This window comes from Arachis duranensis, chromosome 1 (assembly GCF_000817695.3).
Source record: "Arachis duranensis cultivar V14167 chromosome 1, aradu.V14167.gnm2.J7QH, whole genome shotgun sequence".
Classification (NCBI taxonomy): Eukaryota; Viridiplantae; Streptophyta; class Magnoliopsida; order Fabales; family Fabaceae; genus Arachis; species Arachis duranensis.
The window spans coordinates 51,723,240-51,740,095 of record NC_029772.3 but is presented as its reverse complement, the minus strand read 5'-3'; the positions used below and the strand labels follow the sequence as shown (position 1 = coordinate 51,740,095).

General features: G+C 35.9%; 1 long non-coding RNA gene and 1 pseudogene across 1 annotated transcript; one reads left to right on the top strand and one right to left on the bottom strand.

The window, feature by feature from the left end:
- Positions 1 to 1,055: 1,055 nt before the first annotated feature.
- LOC107489142 (uncharacterized) lies at positions 1,056 to 3,206 on the top strand. The gene is made up of 4 exons (XR_002374747.2): positions 1,056 to 1,270; positions 1,358 to 2,061; positions 2,190 to 2,306; positions 3,169 to 3,206. It is a non-coding gene; the product is annotated as an uncharacterized LOC107489142 (long non-coding RNA).
- Positions 3,207 to 5,095: 1,889 nt separating this feature from the next.
- Positions 5,096 to 5,840, bottom strand: LOC107489229 (caffeoylshikimate esterase-like; annotated as a pseudogene).
- Positions 5,841 to 16,856: the final 11,016 nt, after the last annotated feature.

Genomic DNA, 16,856 nt, shown 5'->3' with positions numbered 1-16,856 from the left:
TTCTATGCAGCTACAATGACTTTGATTGAAAACGTGATTTGGACTTCTGTAAGCAATAGGAGATGGTTCATATTCATTAAATATTAATTTATTTCTATGGAATTTTATTAAATGTTACTAATGGTATCCTTCAGGTAAAAGACGACCATGGCGAGCATTTTTGTGTTTTTGAGTGCTAGTAGTAATTATGAAAGCCCAGGCCCATGAATAGCCATAATCAAATCCTTGCATAGCTTCTGGTAATCTTGTATGCAGTTTACATGGTAAATTCCCCTTGCTGCTCTTCCCTCTATTACTATATTAGTAAGCAAAGATAAGATGCAAAATCGATGCAAAATTAAAGCTTCTATTATTGGCTGCAGGTGAGGAAAGGGCATTCAAAAATTTCCCAGCATTAGTTTATGCCTAACCCTTCTTTTTCCTTTCATTCTTTCGAATCTTGTTATTGACAGCCTTCAGAACCGTAAGGATACACATGCAACGTGCCAAAGATCTGAATATCGGAGTTACTTGAACAGGGGAACCAAACTCCACTCTTGATGAGGCAGAAACAGCGCTATCAGTATTTATTTGTTCTTCTGAATTCAGCAGCATATCTACTACGGAAATATGTATATCTTATGAGCATTTTGGTTCATTAAAATGATAAGGGTATTAATACATGAAGGAGAAAAAGTAATATACTTTAGAAAAATGATAGAATTTTCATTCTTAATAATGAATTATGTTACCTTGATCCAAGGTTGAAGTAACTAGAACACCTCTTTTAGCCTATGATGCCACAGAAATTCTGAAACCTAATGGTATATTCTGAATCCATTCTTGTGTTTTTGATGTTTCCTTCCACTTCAATAAGCACTATATAGAGGAAGAATTATAGAAAAATTTTATCTTGAGATTATGTTTAGGTGATGAACTTAATTCCAGGGAGAGGTGAGAAAGTATTTAAAAAATTGGAATAGTTTCTCTAGTTAAAGAAACAAAGAGAAGAAACAAAGAGAATTTTGAAGGAGGAGTGGTAGCAAATATGGTAAGAAGGGGACAATTGAAGCGATTGTCTGAATGCTTACCATGGTCATCTTCAATAAAATTCTGATGAGTTCTCTTATGACGAAACTGTTGTTGTTTTGGATCATGTTGAAATTCGATGCTGCTGTTGATGGAGATGAAACCATTGAGCTCAAAGCTGAGGAGTCAAATTGAAGGTTGTTATGATCGATGTTGTTGTTGTTATAGAAGGAATCTTGGTTTTGGTGATTATTATTCTCAGGTGAGCAATTTACAACATTATTTTGTTGATGAATTTCCATGGATGATGATGATGACGAATGATGACGCCATGTTGTTTGCATTGAAGCGGTTTCAAACTGATGAATTGGATGGTGCTGGTGATGGGACATGCCACCATTCAGAAAGAATTGGTTTTCCATTCAGCCTTTCCAGATCAGGTGACAAACAAGTAATTCCTTCTTTTCTTTTTTCTTTTTAATAATTAGCAAAAGTCTTAAAATCAGAACAGAGTTATGTATGTCCCTAAAATTTGAAGGATAAAATGATTTGTTTACATTAGAGAAGAAACAAAGAGAATTTTGAAGGAGGAGTGGTAGCAAATATGGTAAGAAGGGGACAATTGAAGTGATGATCAGATCAATTAAGGATAAAACATACGTCACAATAAAAAGCTTTTTCTGGTCTGTGTCTCTGAATTTATTGACTAATTGCAATGTTAATGATAAGCATTCTCATTTATACTTTAGCTTTCATATTTTTCCTTTCCATTGGTTGGACCACATAATATAAATGCTTATTGTTCTTGAGAAGAACATACAGTGGGGTGCATCAGAGCCTTGGTTTATTTGTTTTATTGTTTGGGTATATTGTGTTGTCCATCTTGGTTGAAGTAAATTTTCAAAACAAATTGTGTGAAACTTCTTTCATGGCAATATATGCTTGTAAGTTCTCGATTAAAATATGATAGGCTGTAGCAAGTGAAGGCAGAACAGATGATGCCAAATGAAGGGGTGATGCATTTGCTCGAGCATTTTCTACTCACTTGGCACGGTAATACTGACATTCCTATTATGTTTTAATGGTTTGGTACCATTATTGAAAATTTGGCATCTATTTGCTTATTCTGTACTTGGCTTTTGTTTTCTTCTCTTCAATAAACTAACACACCAATTCAATAGGTTGATGGAGGAGCCTGCTGCATATGGGAAATTAGGCCTAGCCAATTTATTGGAAATGAGGGAAGAGTGCTTGAGAGAGTTCCAGTTTGTTGATGCCTATGGAAGTATAAAACAGAGGTAACTATTCTTTCTTTCTTCATATAGCCGTAAAACCAAGGTTTTCCTGTCTTGTTTTCTTGTCAACAAACTTAGACTACCTTATACACAGTGGTCAGAGAAGTTGTTGCCATGGCCAAAACCCATATACCTTGTTTGTTTTTCTTATGAACTTTATATTTTTATTATTTATGTCATTTACTAAGCAGGATGTTCATCTATGTGTTTTTGCTCTCATCTTCCCAAAACTCATGCTAATTCTTTGCATCACTATTTTCATTCCCTTGTTAATACACCAATGCAATTTTTATTATCTTTTCACTGCTAGAAGTTTTTTTTATAAAAATAATACTCTAACACACACTCTCTCTCTCTCTTACTTTCTTCTTTTCCATCCCCAATCACAATCTCTTATTCTTTCTTTCCATCTGTAGGAGTTCAATCAAGCTTTCTCAACTTTTACTGACACTGAAACACAACTTTTACTGACACTAACAATTAGTGAAGCTTAAGTTGAATTAAGAAGTCTTCGTTGTCATTAAGTTCTCTATGTGCTAGTCTTATCCACATTTTTGCTTATTCTAGTAGAGGGTTTGCCTTAAAATTTGCTAGTCTTAATTAATCCACTTTTTAATTATTTTATTTTTGTTCTGATCTCTGTTTTTCTCTGTTTTGATTCTTTGGCATAAATTTTTCTAGAGGTACCTTAATGAGTGAAGCAAAATTTGTCATGTGTACATTTAATATAGAGAAGTGAAATTGGCAGTGATAATGGGGCATTAAAGTATACAACCACTATTTGATAATGGTTCAATTGAGAGTTTTTGTTTAGCTCTTCGTATATTTTGGTATTAAAGTATATGATTGTACTTTGTTATGGCAGGTATACTTTATTTTGGATAATGCTACTACTTAGCAAGCATTTAGCTACTATGTGGAGGTATTATGTCTCCAAATTTTACTACAGTTCCTCCTTTACCCTCCTTTAAGAAGCTCATGGTTATTGCTTTCTAAGAAGAGATGTGATTCTCTATTTACTGATTCTTTTATAGAAAATTGTTCATGCAAAAAGAGACTACTTCTGGAGTGCAAAATGCTTTAAATAATATATATGCTTTATTTTTATTCAAGCATTCCAATTCACTCCAATTCCAATTTGGGTTTTGATTCTATTTCAGTCAGGAGATATCAAGATTAACTTTCAATGTGAAGCTTGATGCTGCTGATGCAATTTAGTTATCTATTAATATGTTAGATTATTCTATCTTTAAGTGCTAAGTGTAATTTGTGACATTCATGTAACATTGGGATGATCATCTTATTCTTTTTGGGTATCTTTTTATTAAGACAATGAGATATTAGCCAATGATGTTGAAAAATAACATCCAATTTTATAGGTATCATGCAATGAATATTATGTTTATTTATGTGATTTTTGGCTTTCTTTTTTCAATTTACAGTGTTTGATGGAGTAAATTTAGAAAACAAACATAAAGTATTTATTTTGCAATGGAAAAATTAAAAAAAATTCTATTTTACCTTACTGACGGATTTACAAACGGATTTTCTGTCTGTAATCAGAGTGAGATGATTTTCCAAAGTTCAAATTACAGACGGAAAATCTGTCGGAAAATCCGTCTGTAATTACAGACGGAAAATCCGTCTGAAAATCCGTCTATAATTACAGACGGAAAATCCGTCTGAAAATTCGTCTGTAATTACAGACGGAAAATCCGTCGGAAAGTTCGTCGCTTGCGGGAAATGGATGGAGAATTTACAGAGGGAAAATCCGTCAGTAACTGGTAAAAATTCGTCGGTAAGTTTCCGGCAGAAAAAAAATCCGTCGGTAAATAATTTCCGACGGGGCTTTTACAGAGGGACAAAATCCGTCGGTAATTTCGTCGGTAACCAAAAATCCGTCTGTAATAAAGACTAAATCTGTCTGTAAATCTGTCTGTATTAATCAATTTTCTAGTTGTGTAAAATATGAAATTTAAACTCTAAATCATTATAAAAGATAAAAAATTTTAAAATTAAAAACAAAAAATTAACTAATATTAACTAACTAAAAATTAATTCTTTATATTTTTTTAAACCTTTGGATTTTTTTATATTCAATTCAACTTATAAATTCCGAAATCCATTTTTTTTAGCGTCAGGAAAAAGTTTGCCATTTTTCTCTGTAAATCTTGATGTCACAAGGTTCGTTGTTTTTCTCGGCGAACTTTAAACTACTTTATTCTTTAATAAAATTCTTGCAAGACGGATTGGAATCCAAAATTACTACTAATAACTCATCCTTTTCTTTTTATTTTGATCTTCTGCTCATTCTATATAATGTCTAAAATTTTATGTTATCCATTTATTATGATGGTGAAATAGTATATGATAAAGAGAGATCTACTGTATTCAGTTTTCTGTTAAACCTGTATTTACATATATACCACCCGAAGTTAAAAGTTTAACAACGTTAAAAATTAAAGAGTAAACTACTATTTCTACCCACAAAAGTTAAAAACGCTGACATATTTACCCATAGAAAAAGGAAATTACCATTTGTACCCATGAAATATAGGTTCCGCACAACAAAATTATCCAAACACTAAAAAATTATCTAAAATTCCTAAATTACCCTTATCTTCACCATCACACCACCTCCTTCACCCAATCACCTTTCTAACCCTAACCCTCTTCATCCAGCCACCACCCCTCTTTTCCTTTCTAATCTCAAATTCCACCATCACTTCCTTCACCCACCACCACCTCTCAAGCTCTTCACTCAATGGTGGCTCCCACTACCCCCACAACTGTCACCGGAACCCTCGCCCTCGTTCTTTGAAGGAAACGTCCGGAATCGATCCGCACATTGGAACCACGCGCCACGTAAGGATTATAGCCGCAGCTATAGAAAGAAAATGTTCCAATGGCCACGGTGGCTTGAACTTCTCGCTGATCTCACACATGGCACCGTTAAGAATCAGACCGTTCCACAACTTCCTGGATGAGACATTTTCCGGCAAGTCGTGGCAGCGGAGAGTGATTAATAGTGCGATTGCGCTGCCGAGGAATTCGGAGTAGAGGAAGAAAAGAAGAGAAGGATCGAAGCGAGAGCAAAATTCGTCGAAGAAGGCGATGCAGTCGTCGATGACGGAGTTGATGTTAGGGGATGTGGGCGATGAGGCCGTCGGAAAAGCCGTGGCCCTGATGGTCAATGGCACAGGTGGCGAATCTGGCCTTGGCGAAGTAGATGGCGGTGAGCTGGAGGAACCAGCTAGATTCGCCAGTAAATTCGTGAACGAGGGCGAGGGTTCCGGTGACAGTTGTGGGGGTAGTGGGAGCCACCATTGAGTGAAGAGCTTGAGAGGTGGTGGTGGGTGAAGGAAGTGATGGTGGAATTTGAGATTAGAAAGGAAAAGAGGGGTGGTGGCTGGGTGAAGAGGGTTAGGGTTAGAAAGGTGATTGGGTGAAAGAGGTGGTGTGGTGGTAAAGTTAAGGGTAATTTAGGAATTTTATGTAATTTTTTAGTGTTTGATAATTTTGTTGTGCGGAACCCATATTTCATGGGTACAAATAGTAATTTCCTTTTTCTATGGGTAGATATGTCAGCATTTTCAACTTTCGTGGGTAGAAATGGTAGTTTACTCAAAATTTTAATATTATATGTCATTGGTCAACAACACACGAAAAGAGTGAAAAAATCTACTAAAGATTTCCGAAATAGATAACAATTTTTTTTACAAAAGGCATATTATAGACTACAATTGTTATCATTATTTTATTGTATTTTCTATTTGATGACAGTTTGATAAGATTTTATGCTTGTAAATTAGGTATCGGTTACGTGATGAAGAAGACATACGTCTTATTAAGGTCTGACACAACCATTGAACAAATGTCTATCTGTTGAAATTATTTGTTTTTCTAGTTAACTTGGGTACAGGAACTTCAGAAGATACTATTAAATGATACATTTTTAAGTGGGACGGTCAGAAAAAAATTAGAAGGATAATAATTGACCTTAATATGCCTACCTGAAGGTAGATAGTCAAGAGGGGCCAAATATTAAAAATTCTAATGAGGGTATGATGCAAGCTGATGTTGGAAGTGATGAGGGTTTTGCTATTAGAGATGTTGAGGCTGAACTAACTGAAATTCCGGAAGAGGAGGAGGAAGAGATGAACTATTACAGCGACACACAAATCGCACTGACACAGCCTGCTATTTTTCAACTATACGATCAATCAGATCATTTTTCTCATTGAATCTCAAGACAATTACTTCAGTTGGTGTATTCAGTCAAGGAGGTCCAAAGAATGATTCCACCAATGAATTTGAGATTGAACAACAGTATAAAAACAAGGAAGAAGTTATTATAAAAAAAATAATTTAACCCTAAACCATAATCAGTTCAACTAAAACAGTAATCTAAATAAAAAATTAAAATAAACTAACTTACTCTCAAACACAACTATAATAAATCTAAAAAATCTAAATATTTAAGTCATAAACTATAATTTTATTCTAAACCATAACTTGTTCAAATGAAATAATAATCAAAATCAATTTTTTTGTTAACCAACATAAAGTAACTAAAATAACCAACATAAACTAACTAAAATATTTTAATTAACAATACACGGTACTCTAAATAAACTATATCTTCTAATTAACAAACTAAATAATTATCAAACTAACGAAAATGAAAAACTAACAAATTAATCTAACTACAAAGACATGTTAAAATCATAAAATAATACAACAGCAAATTAAATTGAAAAAGGATTAGAAGAACATAATAATCTGAAATTCTCAAAAATGCCAAAAAAGAAGAGTCTAACACAAGAAGAGAGGATGAGAGTGTCAAAGGGTGAAAAAATGAAAGGTGAAAACTGAAAATGGGGGGTGCTACTACAAAAAAAATGTTGAGTACCGTCGAATTTACTGTCAGATTTAGCGTTGTAGAGTAGTGGCAAATTTACTGTTAGATTTACCGACAGTAACGACGTCGAATTCGTAAGGTTAAGTAATTACCGGCGGATTTATGTTTCCAACAGTAAATTCAACGATAATATTTGGAGAAAAATAAAAATAAATTGGTGCATCTTTTAGGGTCGGATTTACCATAAAAAAATTCCACAGTAAACTAACTTAGTTAAACGATGCGTTTTGGTGACCCGCAATGGTTTACTATCAAATTTTTCTGACGATAACTGGTCCGTAAATTCAAAGCGCGAACTCTCTTCCCCCTCATTCGAATTTCTCTCTCTCTCTCTCTCTCTCTCTCTCTCATTGAAGAGAGAACTTTTGCGTGGTCTAGAATTCAGAATAAATTCCCGTTGCAAGTATAGCTTCTAAACCAACAAAAGTCCTTTCTTACAAACGTTTTGGTTGTCACAAGTAACAAATCCCTGATAAAATTGATAACCGAAGTTTTTAAACCTCGAGTCGTCTTCTCAAGGAATTGCAGGGAGGTATGTTCTTATTATTGGTTATGAGTCTTGTAAATTGGGGGTTTTGAAAGTAAGGAACAAGTATGTTAAATGATAAGAAAAATAAAATAGTAATGATAAAATAAACTCTTGGCAAGGTATTAGAATCGGAATTCCTATCCTAATTATCCTTATCAGGTGCGATGAGAATTGGGTTTTAATCCCACTTAGTTATCCTTTATTAAACAAGGGAAAGTCAAGTGGACTAATTAGCTTGATCCTCAAGTCCTAGTCAATCCCTATGGAAAGACTAGCTTTAGAGCGATCTAGATCAATTAGAATCTGCCAATTTCAACCACTACTAAGTTTGACAACTCAAGAGTCACCAATTACCTAACCAAAGCCAAAAGGGGGAAAAATCTAAATTATTTATATAAATAAAAGAAAACAATCATGAGTCTGAAATACCTCAAATTATACTAAATAGAGAAAATCCTAACATGAATGGTTCATAAGCCAAATAGGCAACATAAGTAATACAAGCATTAAAGTATCTCAAAGTAGAAGAGAAGTCAAAATACAAGAATATTGCACCTAATAGAAAGATGAGATAAAAATATTCCTAAGTTCTAAAAATCCTAATCCTAATCCTAAGAGAGAGGAGAGAACCTCTCTCTCTAAAAACTACATCTAAACTATGAAAAGTGTGAGTAATGATTGAATGATCTGAAGTATCCCCTTCATTCCTCCACATTGCAGCCTTTAATCTGTGTTTTCTGGACTTGAAACTGGGCCGGAAATTGCCCAGGATTCGCTAGTTATGAAATCTGCCATGCTGATTTTCGTCATTGCGATGCGTCCGCGTGGAGCACGCATTCGTGTTGCCTATCTGTATGGCCACTATGGCAAATTATATATCAAATTGAAGCTCCGGACGTTAGCTTTCTAACGCAACTAAAATTGCATCGTTTGGACCTTTGTAGCTCAAGTTATGACCGTTTTAGTGTGAGAGGGTCAGGCTGACAGCTTTGCAGTTCCTTCAAGTTCTTGTATTCCTTCCACTTTTGCATGCTTCCTTTCCATCCTCTAAGCCATTTCTGCCATGTAATCCCTGAAATCATTTAACACACATATCAAGGCATCGAATGATAATAAGAGAGAATTTAAATAAAAAAAATAAAAGCCAAAGAAGCATGTTTTCAATCATAACACATAATCAGGAAGGAGAATGTAAAACCATGCAAATCATATGAATAAGTGGGCAAAGGCTTGATAAAAACCACTCAATTGAGCACAAGATAAACCATAAGATAGTGGTTTATCAATCTCCCCACACTTAAACATTAGCATGTCCTCATGCTAAGCTCAAGAGAAGCTATAAAAGAGTGAAGAGGAAAGATAGAGAGTATGCAATGCAACCTATCTATATGAATGCAACTACATGCAAAATGTTTCTACCTACTTGGTTAAAAGTAAATAAGTTCTCCAAGACAAATATGAATCAAATTCCACTAATTCAAATTATACAATAAAAAGCAAGTAAACTTGTAAGAAGATAGCTCATGAAAGCAAGGAACATAAAATCAAGCATTGAACCCTTACTGGTAGTGTATATCACTCTAATTCTCAAGTGTCTAGGGTCAATCACTCTACTCTTTCCTAGTCATGCTTTCTAAATTTTGTTCTTCATCTAATCAATCAACAAATATTTAGCATACCAATGCAAACATCATGAGGTCTTTTCAGGGTTGTAATGGGGCTGAGGTAAGGGTAAGGATATATGTATGGCCAAGTGAGCTAACAAAGTGAATCCTTGATTAGTCTAAGATCTCACCTAACATATACATACTTTATACAATTTAAAATGCTTTACATAGCTACCCAAATTTTTCCCACTTTTGTGTTACATGCTCGTGTATTAAACTTATTTTTGAATTTTGTTTCATGTGCATTGATTATTTTTATTTTGCATTTGGGGTAATATATATTTTTTTTGTATCCCCTTATTTAATTACTTCATCATTTTTTTAATTATTTTTTTAATTTTTTTTATATATCAATGCACATGGTAATTTAATTATTTTGATTTCACATGAGCATGCTTCCCAAATTTTCAAATAACTTATTCAATTTAATTTTCTACTTTTTTTTATCATCCCATGTTCCCATAAAATTTCCCATACTTAAATTATACACAATATCTATCTTAAGCTAACCAAGGATTCAACTTGGAATTTTTATTTTGTTTTTCTGCTTAAGGCTAGTAATGTGGTTATGAAATAGAAGGGGGTTAAAAGGCTCAAGGGGGCTAACAAAGGTGATTTAAAGGGTAGGCTTATTTGGGATAAGTGAGTAAAAATTCAAATAATGGCCTCAATCGTATGCAAGCATGTAAATACACTAAATAATGGACATATATGTAGAATCTATGCACAATTACTCAAGAGGGGGGGGTGAATTGAGTATTGCAACAACAATGAATTTTTTTGCGAAAGTTAAAGACAATATACAAAAGTGTTATTGTACTAGTATTTTTCCAAGAGCTTAACTCAATTGCTAAGCATTTATAAGGAGCTTTTACTTTCCAATAGACACCAACTCAAATAAATTGATCAAGCTTTTCACCAATCGGACTTAAGCTATTCCTTAAGTACTTACGAAGCTACTTTTCGATCACAATTTATTTGCTCAAAGGTAAAAGACAATAATATTGAAGAGATGAGTTTGGAGAGATGCAAACGCTATTTAGAGTGGTTCGGCACAATCCTTGTCCTACGTCCACTTTCTTTCTCAATCGCAATTGAGAAGTTCCACTATTCCCAAGCTTCAAGGTGCTCGCGCAAAACCTTTTACAAACCGAGTCCTTAGTTTCTAACACCTCACGGTATATAATCACCACTCGTATACTAACCCACTCCACTTAGAGATACCTTCTCTAAAATTTGCCTTGAGTACTTAGTATACCTCTTTGGTATCCTCACCGACTGCATCAATGTATAACACTTTGCATCGATGCAAATGTGTCTTTGATGCTGAAATTTGAATTTTCAGCTAGGTTGCATCGATGCAAACTTCTTTGCATCGATGCAACAAGTCGTTGCATGCTTTGCATCGATGCAAGATGAGTGTGCATCGATGTAAACCTTAAAGAATGGCTTAAAATCACTTCAAAATACTTAGGATTGATCTCAAACTTGTTGGAGTCAATTCCTATGCTTTTGTACCTTTGAAAACAAGTTTTAAACCATTTGGCTAGCATCGAATTGCAAGATGTGCATATGATATGATAATCAAAACATTTTGTGAGTGTGTGTTGAGAGATTTAGCAATTGGTTCTTAACAAGAAGTTACCTAAGTCCTAAGACACTATACTTGTCTTCAAATGTTGTGGACTTGAGTTTCTTGTTGTTGTTGTGTTGCTTTCAACTCTTCATTCCTCAACGTTGAATGTTGGTTGATCTTTCAACATGCTTGTTCATTCAAGTTGTTTGTTGGTTTGTCTTTCATGTCGTTTGTTGGTTTGTCATTCATCAAAACCTACGAATACAAACTTCGCATACAAGCAATATGATTTACAATATAGACTGGAACAAAATAAAGATTACAATCATAGAGAAGAAAACACACAAGAATAAAAATATTTATGGTTAAATAATGTAACCATGTAATTAGGCTCAAATATCGCAGGTTGTGTGTTCTAGCTTTTAACTATGTTCCAAATACAACTCCCAAACAAATTTAACATTTAAATTTTGATTTAAATTAGTAAATTTTTTTTTTCAAAAATAGGGTCTTAAAAAGAAACTCATTACTTTAACCAAACAGTAGCTAAATGCATAAAATCAAACAAACATGTAATGCAACATGCAAATGCAACAATGAACTAACAAAGAAAATGAAACAATGGTATTGAAAAGAAGAAAATAGCTAACCCATGGAGATCGGTATCGACCTCCCCACACTTAAAGATTACACCGTCATCGGTGCATGCTGAGATGTGCAGGTGGACGGGTTGCTCCAACTGATGCTTTTCTCCAAAGATTGTGCGGTAGACTTGTTCACTGTTCCAGTTTGAAACTCGTCTTTACCCCTCTTGGTGGCTAGCCTGAAAGAAGAGGAAAAAGAAGAAAAAGTAACCCAGAAATAAAGATAAAAAAATAAATAAAGTCTGGGTGGGTTAATGCCAAATAATGAGGGTCTCAATTACATGGTAGCTACAACATACAAGTGAGAAAATAATAGAAGCACATGGTATGTCAACTAAATAGCAAACAAGTTAAGAAGCACCTAAAATAATGCAGGAGATATGCAACAGATGAGTAAAACGATTGTAACACCAATGTAAAACAGCAAATATAGAAAAGAAAGGGAGAAGAAGAGAAAGAAGAGAGTAAAGAGAGAAGAAGAAAAAGAATGAATAAGATGAAGAAATAGAGATAATAGAAGAAAGTAAAGAAGGAAGAAGAAAGAATTAAGAAAGGGGAAAGAAAAGATTTAGATTTGGGAAAGAAAAGATAAGATATCTTGGCCGATCTGGATAAGCTGTGCGGCGCAGGCGACGCGAGCACGTGGGCCACGCGGTCACGTGGATAGCGCTTCGATGAAGTGATGCGAACGCGTGGGTCACGCGTTCGCGTGAAGTGATTCGTGCCTTCAGCGCGAGTGCAGCCTCGCGGTCGCGCAACTCTCTGTTTTATATGCATATTGCCAAAATTTAGGGTGACGCGATCGCGTGGATGGCCTAAATTTGAAAGCGGCGCGGACGCGTGAGGCACGCGTACGCGTGGCAGGGCTTGTGCTTCTAGCACGAGTCCAGCCCAATTCTAGCTCAACTTTCGGCCATACACCCTTTTTACGTCGATGTTGAGGCATGCGTTCGCGTGGGTGACGCGGACGCGTGGGAGGCGTTTTTTCCCACATGACGTGGATGCGTCATCGACACGGTCGCGTGGACCAATTTGTGCCAAAGACATGCCTCCAGCCGCGCTTTCGCGTGACTGTCTGTTCAATTTTGTTTTCTTCCCAATGCACCTATGACGCGGACGCGTCGGCGATGCTGTCGCGTCGCATGCGAATTTTTTTTTGATGCAGTATGCAGAATGCAATGCTAATATGAATGTTATGCAAAATTTTAGGTTCAATCAAAACTCAAAAACAAACAAAACAGGATAGAATTAAAACTGAAGAAGAACGATCATACCATGGTGGGTTGTCTCCCACCTAGCACTTTTAGTTAAACTCCTTAAGTTGGACATTCTGGTGAGCTCCTTGTTATGGTGGCTTGTGCTTGTATTCATCTAAGAATCTCCACTAGTGTTTGGAATTCCCACAGCCTCCGGGATCCCAAACTAGGCGCAGAAAGCCTTCAAGCAAGTTAAAGCAAGTGACAAGGCCCCAAGAGTGATGACTGTTGGAATGAATTCCGGGGTCCCAAACCTTGCTTTTACACCCGTCTTCAAGTGGATCCTGATGATTCCATATGGGTAGCAAGCAATCTGAATCCTCAGGGGAGCTGTCAAATAATTTCCTAGAATCCTCAGGGGAGCTACCAAATAACTTTCTAGACCCATTCAACTGAGCTCTACACCAACCTTTACGTTTAAACTTTGAGCACACAACCATGTTGAACCCTGCTTAACAACTCCAACTACTAACCACCTTCCTCTTACTCTTAATGCCACAAAGAGCTCTAAGTTGACCATCCGTCTCTAGTAGCCCATATTCAAGTGGGAAAGTAAAGGATAAGGATAGGAATTTTGCCCACTTGAACGTTGTGTTGGACGGTAATGGCCTTGGGAGAGGTGTTTCTAGTGAATTTGCAAGCCCCACTCCCTTGTGCTCTTCTCTGAGAACTTCCACCTCTTTGCAAGCTTTGTTAATATCAACCTCTTCCTTTTGGGGGCTTTCTTTCGATTCAATTTCTTCTTCATTGTTCACCAAGGGCATGGGAGGTTGTGCTTCTTCTTCTTTAATCTCCATGTCAAGTCCAATGGGAGAGGATTCAAACATAGATAAGAATTCATTAATGATTGAATCCATCTCTTGATCGTCCCCTTCAAAGTCTTCAACCATGATATGCCTTGGAGGTTGTACACCCTCCTCAACATCAAATTCAAACTCCTTAGAAAGGGGCTCTGTGACTTGAGTTTCCCATGGAGGTTCCGCATCTCCTAATTCTTCAACCACTTCTTCTTCTTCAATAATTCTAGCTTCCTCCACTTGTTCCAATACAAAGTCATGCTCCTTACTGTCCATTGGAGTTTCTAGTATCTCCTTCATGCCACGTTCTTCATTAGATTCTGCATATGAAGCCATGGGGGTTCCTTGAATGTCCGAACGTCAGAAAGGTAATCGATTTATCGCTTGATCCAGGTGTTTAAGTATGAAATCGTATTCCTCCTTGATGACTTCTCTTCTATGATAAATCCCTTCAACTACTCCTTCATCTGCAAAGGTCTCTTCTACCTTCACCTTTAGTGCCTCCTCTAGCTCCTTATGAAGTATGGATTCGCGAATATGATCCCTTCTCTCTTGTTCCATGTCAATAGCATCAGTGGGATCATGTTGCTCTTGGATTGATAGATGTTGGTGCTCTTCCATGGATGGTGGTGATGGGATGGGGAGATCCTTCTGTGGTTGAGATGGAAGTGCATTGGAGCTTGAGGGTTGAACATTGGAGGTGGAGGGTTGGTCCATGCGGGATATAAGATTTTGGAGTGTAGAGGTGAGACTAATGAGAGAAGTAAGTGTATTCTCCATGGAGGTTTGGAGTGGATAGGAGGGTTCATTATTTTAGGAAACAGATTCATAATACGGAGGTGGTTCTTTTTGATAAGGATATGGAGATAGTGAATATTGAGGTGGTGGTTCTGGGTATGGTTCATATGGTGGTTGGTGTGGTGGATAAGGATTAGGGTCATATAGAGGTGAATGGCGAAAAGGGGCTTGTGAGTATGGTGGTCCAAAGTCATGTTGAGGAGGGGGTTCATAGGCATATGGTGGTGGTTGTTGATAATCAAAAGAGCATTCACCATAGCCATTGCCTTGATATGCATCACAAAACGGTTGTTAATAGTCCATTAGAGGTGGTTGTTGCCATGAGGGTTGATTAAATCCTTGTGGCTCCTCCTATCTTTGATTTTTCCAACCTTGATGCCCGTTCTCATTATAGTTTCCATTCCTAACAACAACATTGGAATCAAACTTGAAGCCAGAGGGGTGAGAGTTCATAGTAGTAGTAGAAAATAAAAACAAAAATTAACAAAAAGAAAATATTTTGAAAAAAAGATATGATTTTTGAAAAAAGGTAAGATATGATTTTTTTTGAAAAAGGATAAGATAAGATTTTTAAAAAAGATAAGATAAGATTTTGAAAAAGATATGATTTTTTTTTTGAAAAAGATTTGAAATTTGAAATTTGATTTTGAAATAAGATAAGATAAGATAAAAAATTTTAAAATAAAAATCTGAATTTTTTTTTTGAAAAATATTTACAATAACCAATATTAAGGCACACGTTTGCAATTTTCCGGCAACGGCGCCATTTTAAAGAGAGAACTTTTGCGTGGTCTAGAATTCAGAATAAATTCCCGTTGCAAGTATAGCTTCTAAACCAACAAAAGTCCTTTCTTACAAACGTTTTGGTTGTCACAAGTAACAAACCCCTGATAAAATTGATAACCGAAGTTTTTAAACCTCGGGTCGTCTTCTCAAGGAATTGCAGGGAGGTATGTTCTTATTATTGGTTATGAGTCTTATAAATTGGGGGTTTTGAAAGTAAGGAACAAGTATGTTAAATGATAAGAAAAATAAAATAGTAATGATAAAATAAACTCTTGGCAAGGTATTAGAATCGGAATTCCTATCCTAATTATCCTTATCAGGTGCGATGAGAATTGGGTTTTAATCCCACTTAGTTATCCTTTATTAAACAAGGGAAGGTCAAGTGGACTAATTAGCTTGATCCTCAAGTCCTAGTCAATCCCTGTGGGAAGACTAGCTTTAGAGCAATCTAGATCAATTAGAATATGCCAATTTCAACCACTGCTAAGTTTGACAACTCAAGAGTCACCAATTACCTAACAAAGCCAAAAGGGGAAAAAATCTAAATTATTTATATAAATAAAAGAAAACAATCATGAGTCTGAAATACCTCAAATTATACTAAATAGAGAAAATCCTAACATGAATGGTTCATAAGCCAAATAGGCAACATAAGTAATACAAGCATTAAAGTATCTCAAAGTAGAAGAGAAGTCAAAATAAAGAAATATTGAACTTGATAGAAAGATGAGATAAAAATATTCCTATGTTCTAAAAATCCTAATCCTAATCCTAAGAGAGAGGAAATAACCTCTCTTTCTAAAAACTACATCTAAAATATGAAAAGGTGAGTAATGATTGAATTATCTGAAGTATCTCCTTCATTCCTCCACTTTGCAGCCTTTAATCTGTGTTTTCTGGGCTTGAAACTGGGCCGGAAATTGCCCAGGATTCGCTAGTTATGAAATCTGCCATGCTGATTTTCGTCATTGCGATGCGTCCGCGTGGAGCATGCATTCGTGTTGCCTATCTGTACGGCCACTATGGCAATTTATATATCAAATCGAATCTCCGGACGTTAGCTTTCTAACGCAACCAGAACCGCATCGTTTGGATCTCTATAGCTGAAGTTATGATCATTTTAGTGCGAGAGGTTCAGGCTGACAGCTTTGGAGTTCCTTCAACTTCTTGTATTCCTTCCACTTTTGTATGCTTCATTTCCATCTTCTAAGTCATTCCTGTCCTGTAATCCCTAAAATCACTTAACACACATATCAAGGCATCAAATGAGAATAAGAGAGGATTTAAATAAAAAAAATAAAAGCCAAAGAAGCATGTTTTCAATCATAGCGCACAATCAGGAAGGAGAATGTAAAACCATGCAAATCATATGAATAAGTGGGCAATGGCTTGATAAAAACTACTCAATTGAGCACAAGATAAACCATAAGATAGTGGTTTATCACTCATCTATTTCTTCCACTCTCCCTATCACCACCATCTTCCACTGCCAAAACCACCACCATCACAGCCCCTCTCCGTCGCTGTCAACCCACCGCCGAGACCCCTCCCTTCTTCTTCTTCTTCTCCTATTCTTCTC